The following is a 6,861-nucleotide window of genomic DNA, read 5'->3' as shown; positions in this document are numbered from 1 at the left end:
ACTTGTGAATTGTAAATTGGGTTATTAAGCTACTGATACCTATGCAGTCTTACTTTCAGCACAGTCGCTTAGTCTTTTAGAGGGAAATTCTTAAGTAGCCAAACAAATAGGTTTGTTTTCTTTTTTTTTTTATCTTGAACTCACTGGTTTTACCTTACCACCATCATCAATTGCTTCAGATTTTAGATCACCTCTACACTCAGTAGCTGAAGGAATCTCAAATGAGCAATTTCTTAAGTCTATTGTGTGTGGAATTATCTGGGTAAAAAACCCCAAACAAACAAAACCCAACCACCAACTTAGGTTTCTGCTTGGTTAGGTGGACTGTGGGGCTAGTAAACATGGAGAATTGTAGTGGTAATATCTTAAACTTCTACAGACAACTCTGGAAAGCCAGCCATTCAATATTTGCTTGGGGTTCTTTATGCCTTGACACGTATCAGGATTTTAAAGGCTCCTGTGGCCCAGCTGTGTCAGGCCATAACAGGTAGGCATTACCCGCATAATTCCAGCCTTTGGAGGGAGATTTGACTCTCTTAATTTAGCATACTTCTTTCTACTGAGAAGAAGCAGTGTTCAGCTAAGAGAATGAGCAGTTAAAGAAGGTAAATTAAAGTAAGAACTTCTCAGAAATAGCCAATATATTGCCATTACCTATCAGTAACAGAAGGCAGGGTGAGTATTGATAGTACTTAGGATGATGTATCTGGTATTTTATATGAGACTGCATGTAGACTGTGTCAAATTTTGGGGTTTCCCAGTTCAAGGAAGATTTCAGCAACCTGAAACAAATTTAGTGAAAGGCCACTGAGATGGTCATGGATTAGGGCTTGTTCAGCTTCTTCCAAGAAGGTCATGACAAGCACTGTAATAGTGTATTAGGGCTGGTAGTAACAGGCCATAAGCTTGGTACTGAGTCTGCAAAGCCTGCAAGGCCTGAGGAGGAATATCATGCTTCCTCTTATGAACTTTCTTTGGCCTGCCTGTATCTTTTTTTTACTTAGCTTTGCTATAACAATTTCTCTAACTGGACAGGTGTCTGTGGTTAATTTCTTTTTCTTCTGTTTACCTTCAGGTGGTGCAACCAGAGTTTTATACATGTAGGAGTATTGAGCAGGTATTTTATGTGCAATAAGACATTTATGACCAAAATAATGATGTGGAGAGATATGCAGGCATGTTGTATAATAGCAGGCCTTTAGAATTGGAAACAAAGGATGTAGCATAGAAGAGTACAGATTAATGATGGGGCACATATGGGGAACTGGAAACCCCCTATTTCTGTATTGGTGAGTGGTTACTCACCAACAGTCTAATATGGGGGTGGGGGTATTTGGTTCCTTGTTTGGGCTGTGGGTTTTTTTGGTGTGGTTTGTTTTTTAGTAGGTTTTCCTGATTTTGTGATTGGTTGGTGGGTGGGTTTTTTGTTTGGTTTGGTTTGATTGTTTAAGGCAGAACAAGAACTGGACAAAATTGTGTTTAGGAAGTAACGGAAAAAAGAAATTACATCTAACATATGTGAAGGGCTCATATATATTTGGATCTGAAGGCCAAAAGGGAAAAATAAAGTTGTAAAAGCATGTTAGCAAACATAAAAACCACCCCAAGTAGATCCTTGAGGGAGGAAGAAGACAGCAGCAGCATATTCCTCACAACGGACTTCAGATGCTGCTAGCTTCAAGTTATCTTTTCCAGCAGTCTGAAGATGTTGATTTTGAGATGCAGAGTAAAAGTAGAAGGGTGAAAATAACCCCTAAAAAGGAGGGAAATGGAGAAATGTGTCTTACAAGTTTATTACTGCAACTTCTATGTAAAAGTACACAACCTGCATTATTGTTCTTTTCCTATAGTAATTACATCTAGACTAATGGACTAATTGGGTTAAGATTTCCATAGGTTAATAATAAATTCTTAGTTTTACTTGTATATATGTTATGCTTCCTCTTAACCCATAAACAAAATCTTCAGTGTAACAGAAGATGCCACTTCAAGAGGAGCTAATAGCAGCCTTCCAGTGAATGTGGAGAGGTGGTCAGGAAAGTGGTCTGCTTTTTACTGTTGTGGGTTCTGGGAGGATTAGAGACAGTGGTATCATTTGAAACTAAAGGTTTTGATTAAAGGTGGTGGAACTCCTTTATGAGGACAGCGAACAGGCTGCCCAAAGAGCTTATCTTTGAAGGTTTTCAGCTGGATAAATCTGGAGCAATGTGGCCTTGGATCTGATCCTGCTGGGTGCAGGAGGCTAATCTTGGGGACCTCCTGAGGTCCCTTGCAATCTAAATTATACTATGACTCTATTTACAGTAGATTCTGAGTGAAGCCTGAGTTTACTTTGCTGTAGCTTGTCTGTTCCATAGTGAAACTGCTTTAAGAAAACCAATAGGAGTTACCCAGCTTGCCAAACAGGACTTGGCTATTTGCCAATGAGTGATTTCTGTGAGGTCTGGCTTCTCTAAATATACAGTGCACATAAGTTTCTTAAGTTTTTTCTTTTAAATGAATGCAAAATGTAAAGTGCAGTTCTGTTACTGTAGCCCACTGCTGGTGTGGGCAGCAGCTCTCTCATTGGGAAAATCCTTTAATTTAACAACTCTCTTTCTAAATTCTGTGTGCTGCATTCCAGCAGACTGTGGATTGTTAAGTGTATTTTCTGTAGAGTAAATAATTTACCTAAGTGTGATTAAGTTGCATAGAATGTATTTTGGGTAGAATGTACTCTGTGTCATTAACTTGGCATTCTGTCTTCAGTACTGGAGCATGAGTAATTATTTGAAATGAAGAATAATTGTTTTCTTAAGTGCTGGCACTCGGTGTCAAAGTGTGAGGGGGATACTTTAAGAGACTCAATACCCTTAAGCAGCATGAAGCAGGGGAGTGTATTAAGAGAGATAGTTATGGAGGGGTGTTCTTTGTGGGTTTTTTTCTTTTCTTCATATCAAGCTTTAGAAAAAGATTTGGTTTAATTTCTTGGTGTGTTTGTTTGTGACAAAAGCTGATGTCTAGTTCCTGAAAGCTAACTGCAGAGTCTCTGCTCCACTAAAAGTCTTTAGATGCCATTCTGAGCTTCTGTCTTTCAATGCATTTGTAATCCTCTGGCAACAGAAGAAACACTGAGCCATAAGGAGGGTGGGAAAAGAGTAGTTGTAGCCTGGAAACACTAGGAACCTCTGGTCCATGAGAAGGAACACTGTGCAAATTTAAAGACAAAATATGCTTTCTGATGGTTAGCCTTCCACTTCTGCCAAATGTGGAACCATGTTTGAGCGGAGCACATTGTTTTCACCCATATTACAGAAAACCATCATGCAGGAAGTAATTTTCTAAAATTATTTGTAAGAAACAATAAAGTTTTGAAATTGGTCAATTGGGTAATTAGTGGTTACTCATACAAATGCTTGCAGGCAACATACCTGACTTAATTGAATGTACATAAATTATTGTGGATTCTGCACAAGTTTATTTGGTTTTAGTAAATGTGTACAATTTTGCTATATGAGAGCTATGGTTTTTGAGTACTATTCTGGAGAAATTAGAGTTGGTCAGTACAGAAACCCATGATCACAAAAAAAGGGAAAGGGAAGAAAGCCATTGGCAAAAAAACTTGCTGGAAGTCTCAGGTTCATGTCCTAAATCTCACACTAACATTCAAGTAAAAACTTTATATTTCCTCAGTCTTCCTGAGGCAGGTTTTTTTTGTTATTAAACCTCTGTCAGCTCGTTCTGCAGAAAATACAAGGGTGGATAGGGTAATAAATTACACTGCAGATGAGTAACTTTGTCAACTTGTTAAAGACCATGTTAGACAAGATTCATAAATGCAGCTTAATGCTAAGTGACCATTTGAATGGAAATAAAGAATAAAGTTTTTTTTCTGGCATGAGTATATATGTATGATGACCAAAAGACATCAATTCAATCTTTGGAGAGATTGAATTTATGATTCAGTGGGTTGAAGGAAGGGCCAGTAGAGTAGAACATTAGAGGTTGGGAGTGATCTGCCTTTGTAAACGGCATAAACAAGATCACGATGCGATGCCTTGTTTCAATGTGCCTGCTCCAGGAAAGAAATTCAAAATATCTTTGCTTTAGGGCAGGGAGGGGGATATTTAAACAGCTGTAAAATGTGGCCTTAAACAGATAAAATTTTATGTGAGACTCAAGATGATTTGGGCTTTATTGAAACACCATTCTTGAATAATTTGTTGGCTCTCCTTCAAGACTATAGACAAACATGCAGTTGTCAGATCTTCCCCTGGCACGCAAGAATATTTGCCTGGAGTGCAACAGTGTAAGTGGTGTCTACTTCATCGCTTTGTAATTCTTCCTGTGGTATATCTGCCAACAGGTAACTTGTTTCCATTATTTTTCATAGTGAAATTGCTGTGTAAAAGCTCAACTCCTGAAAGTAGCCACGTGGCAATCAGTTTTCAGGCCGTGTGCTGGAAGCGGTAGCAGAAGCGGAAGCGATTTGAACACCAGTGCCTTGGCAGCTGTTGTGTGGCTCTTTTCAGACAGGACAGTTCTAGTGAAACCGTTACTGCCCAACCAACTCTGTGTACTGATTAATGCTATGGAAATTAGAGCAAAATTATTGCTCATATCCCACGTGTGCTTTAGAAGGTTACTATGAGAAATTACAGCTTCTCCCACGAGTGGTGCTAATGCAATGTTTTTTTCTGGTTGCAGTTAGCACAAGCTCTCACTCAACAGTCAGTTTAATGTAGTCTTCCTTGGTTGGGGGAACAAACTGATCTGTGACTAGAAAAAGAAGATTATATACAACATATATACTTAAAAGGAAAAAACCCAGACTTTTGTTTCATTCTTTGCTCTTGAAGACTTCTCAGTTGTCGAAAACAGAGAGTAGCTATTTTTACTGTAATAAAGCTCTCTCCCAGAAATATTATAATGGGCTATGGAGGCAAATTGGTTTTCCACTATTGAAGTAAACTTAAATGTTGGAATAACTGCTGTCTTCATCTGAGAAAGACTAGATGAATTTCAAACACAAAGCAGTTACTTTCAATTTTGAATCAGGGTTAGTTAAATATTAAATTGATTATTGATTTTTATTTCCATTGCAAACTTCTGCAATATTTTCTCAAATGATCAAAGGTAGGAAGTTGAAGATAGCAAACTATGATGGCCAAACTTGAGGTGAAATATAAGCTGAGTACCATTTTAGCATTTTGTAAAATCCTCTTCTAGCTCTACTCCTGGTAAAGGATTTGCTATGAGGAGTTCTGCAATTTAGCTTAGCAACCAAAGTCTGGAAGTGGGAATGAACTTTCATAACAGCATGGGGTATATGGTCTTTAACAAACACCTTTGCTTTGGGCTAACATCCCTTTAGTGCATAACAATGAAGAGTTTTTAATTTTAGAGCATTACTATTACAGAGTGTACCCTTGGGTTTCCTGTCACTGTGTTGCCTGTTTCAGCTAGCACAATCTGTTCACCACAGCTAGTACTCTTCCAGAGGCAGATAAGAGTACAGAGGAGGAAAAATAAGTTGTATCTTGAAACACTTTTGGGTTGAATGCCCAGAAGCCTGAAGACATACAGTCCCAAATGTTATATTATGGTCTATTTAGCCATGTTACAATGAAAGGGAAGACTCTGTGGAAGGCAGTGGGAATTGGATAGAGTCCTCATGAGGAATATTTTCATTCACATGTGACTCGAATTGCAAAGTCACAGGACAGGACCCTTCCTGTCATGATTATTTTGTGTTATTTACTAAGAGTGAAGGCAGAGTTCATTGTGGACTGCCACACGCTAAAGTTTTGACTTATGGGCAGAGACAGCCTGGGTATTTCCTCAGGTCCTGCTCTCTTCAAAAAGTGATGCATAAAGAGATCCAGTGTAATCTACCATAAAGTGTCTCATCACTCATGACAAATTTGTTGATGCCTGGTTGATAGTAATAATCTTTAGTTATTACTACAAAATTAGAAAGCATTTAAATTCTGAAGGATTATTGCCCCTCTGTTTTTCTTTGTTCCTGCTCATGAACTTCTGCCTTGAGTAAATTCTTCATTTTATCACACCTTGCATATTTATAGGTATATTAGTTCCATTTGCTGCAGTCCCTTTCCAAAGGGAATAATGATGCTAACTTACCCTTGGAGGTAGAAACTAAGTTCCATTGATTCCTATAAGTTTTAAGATAACCCATTTGCTGGTCTGTCTTAACATAAATATGTCTTAGCTAACACTGTTCTTCAAAGTCCCTGGGTATTTTTGGCCTGCCTTCTTGGGGATGGAAGCAGATGGTCACAGCAGAACAACAGATGTTTTTTCAGATGTTAAAGTAGGGCTGAATTGAAGTGGGAGTTTGACAAAAATACAACAAATGTGATCTGAACCCCAGCCTTGAGAGGCGGGGCTGGCAGAGCGGGCTGTCACAGAGTGAGTGGTCCAGGCTGCATAAAGGTATTTCTAACTCTTGGTCTCTCAGCATGGCCTTTCTCAAACACCAAAGATGTGATGCTGGGGCTGCAGTGCCTGGGCAGCAAAGAGAATGAAAGGCAGTGCCTCAAAGGCAAGCCCATTCAAACCTGAGAACTGTGCTTCTAAAGCAGGGCCTGGCTCCATTTGTGGTCTCTTGGCTTGTCTTTCCAGTTCCCTGAGCTCCGGGGAGCAGGGAGGTAAGGCTGCTCCTGAGCACGTTGAACAGCTGGCACAGCTCAGCAGCATCTCCTAAGCACCCTTCTCCAAATGCCTGCCCTGGCTTTTTGCCACAAGCTTGTAATAATACAGCTGTACCTGATTAGGTTCTGGAAAAAAACGTGTATGTAGTTTACTATTGCCTTTGTTTTCTTTATTAAAAAAATATTTATGCATCCTTCTATCCTTAAC

The sequence above is a fragment of the Geospiza fortis genome, unplaced genomic scaffold (assembly GCF_000277835.1).
Source record: "Geospiza fortis unplaced genomic scaffold, GeoFor_1.0 scaffold66, whole genome shotgun sequence".
Classification (NCBI taxonomy): Eukaryota; Metazoa; Chordata; class Aves; order Passeriformes; family Thraupidae; genus Geospiza; species Geospiza fortis.
The sequence above is the reverse complement of the archived record's forward strand: the minus strand, read 5'-3'. Positions refer to the sequence as shown.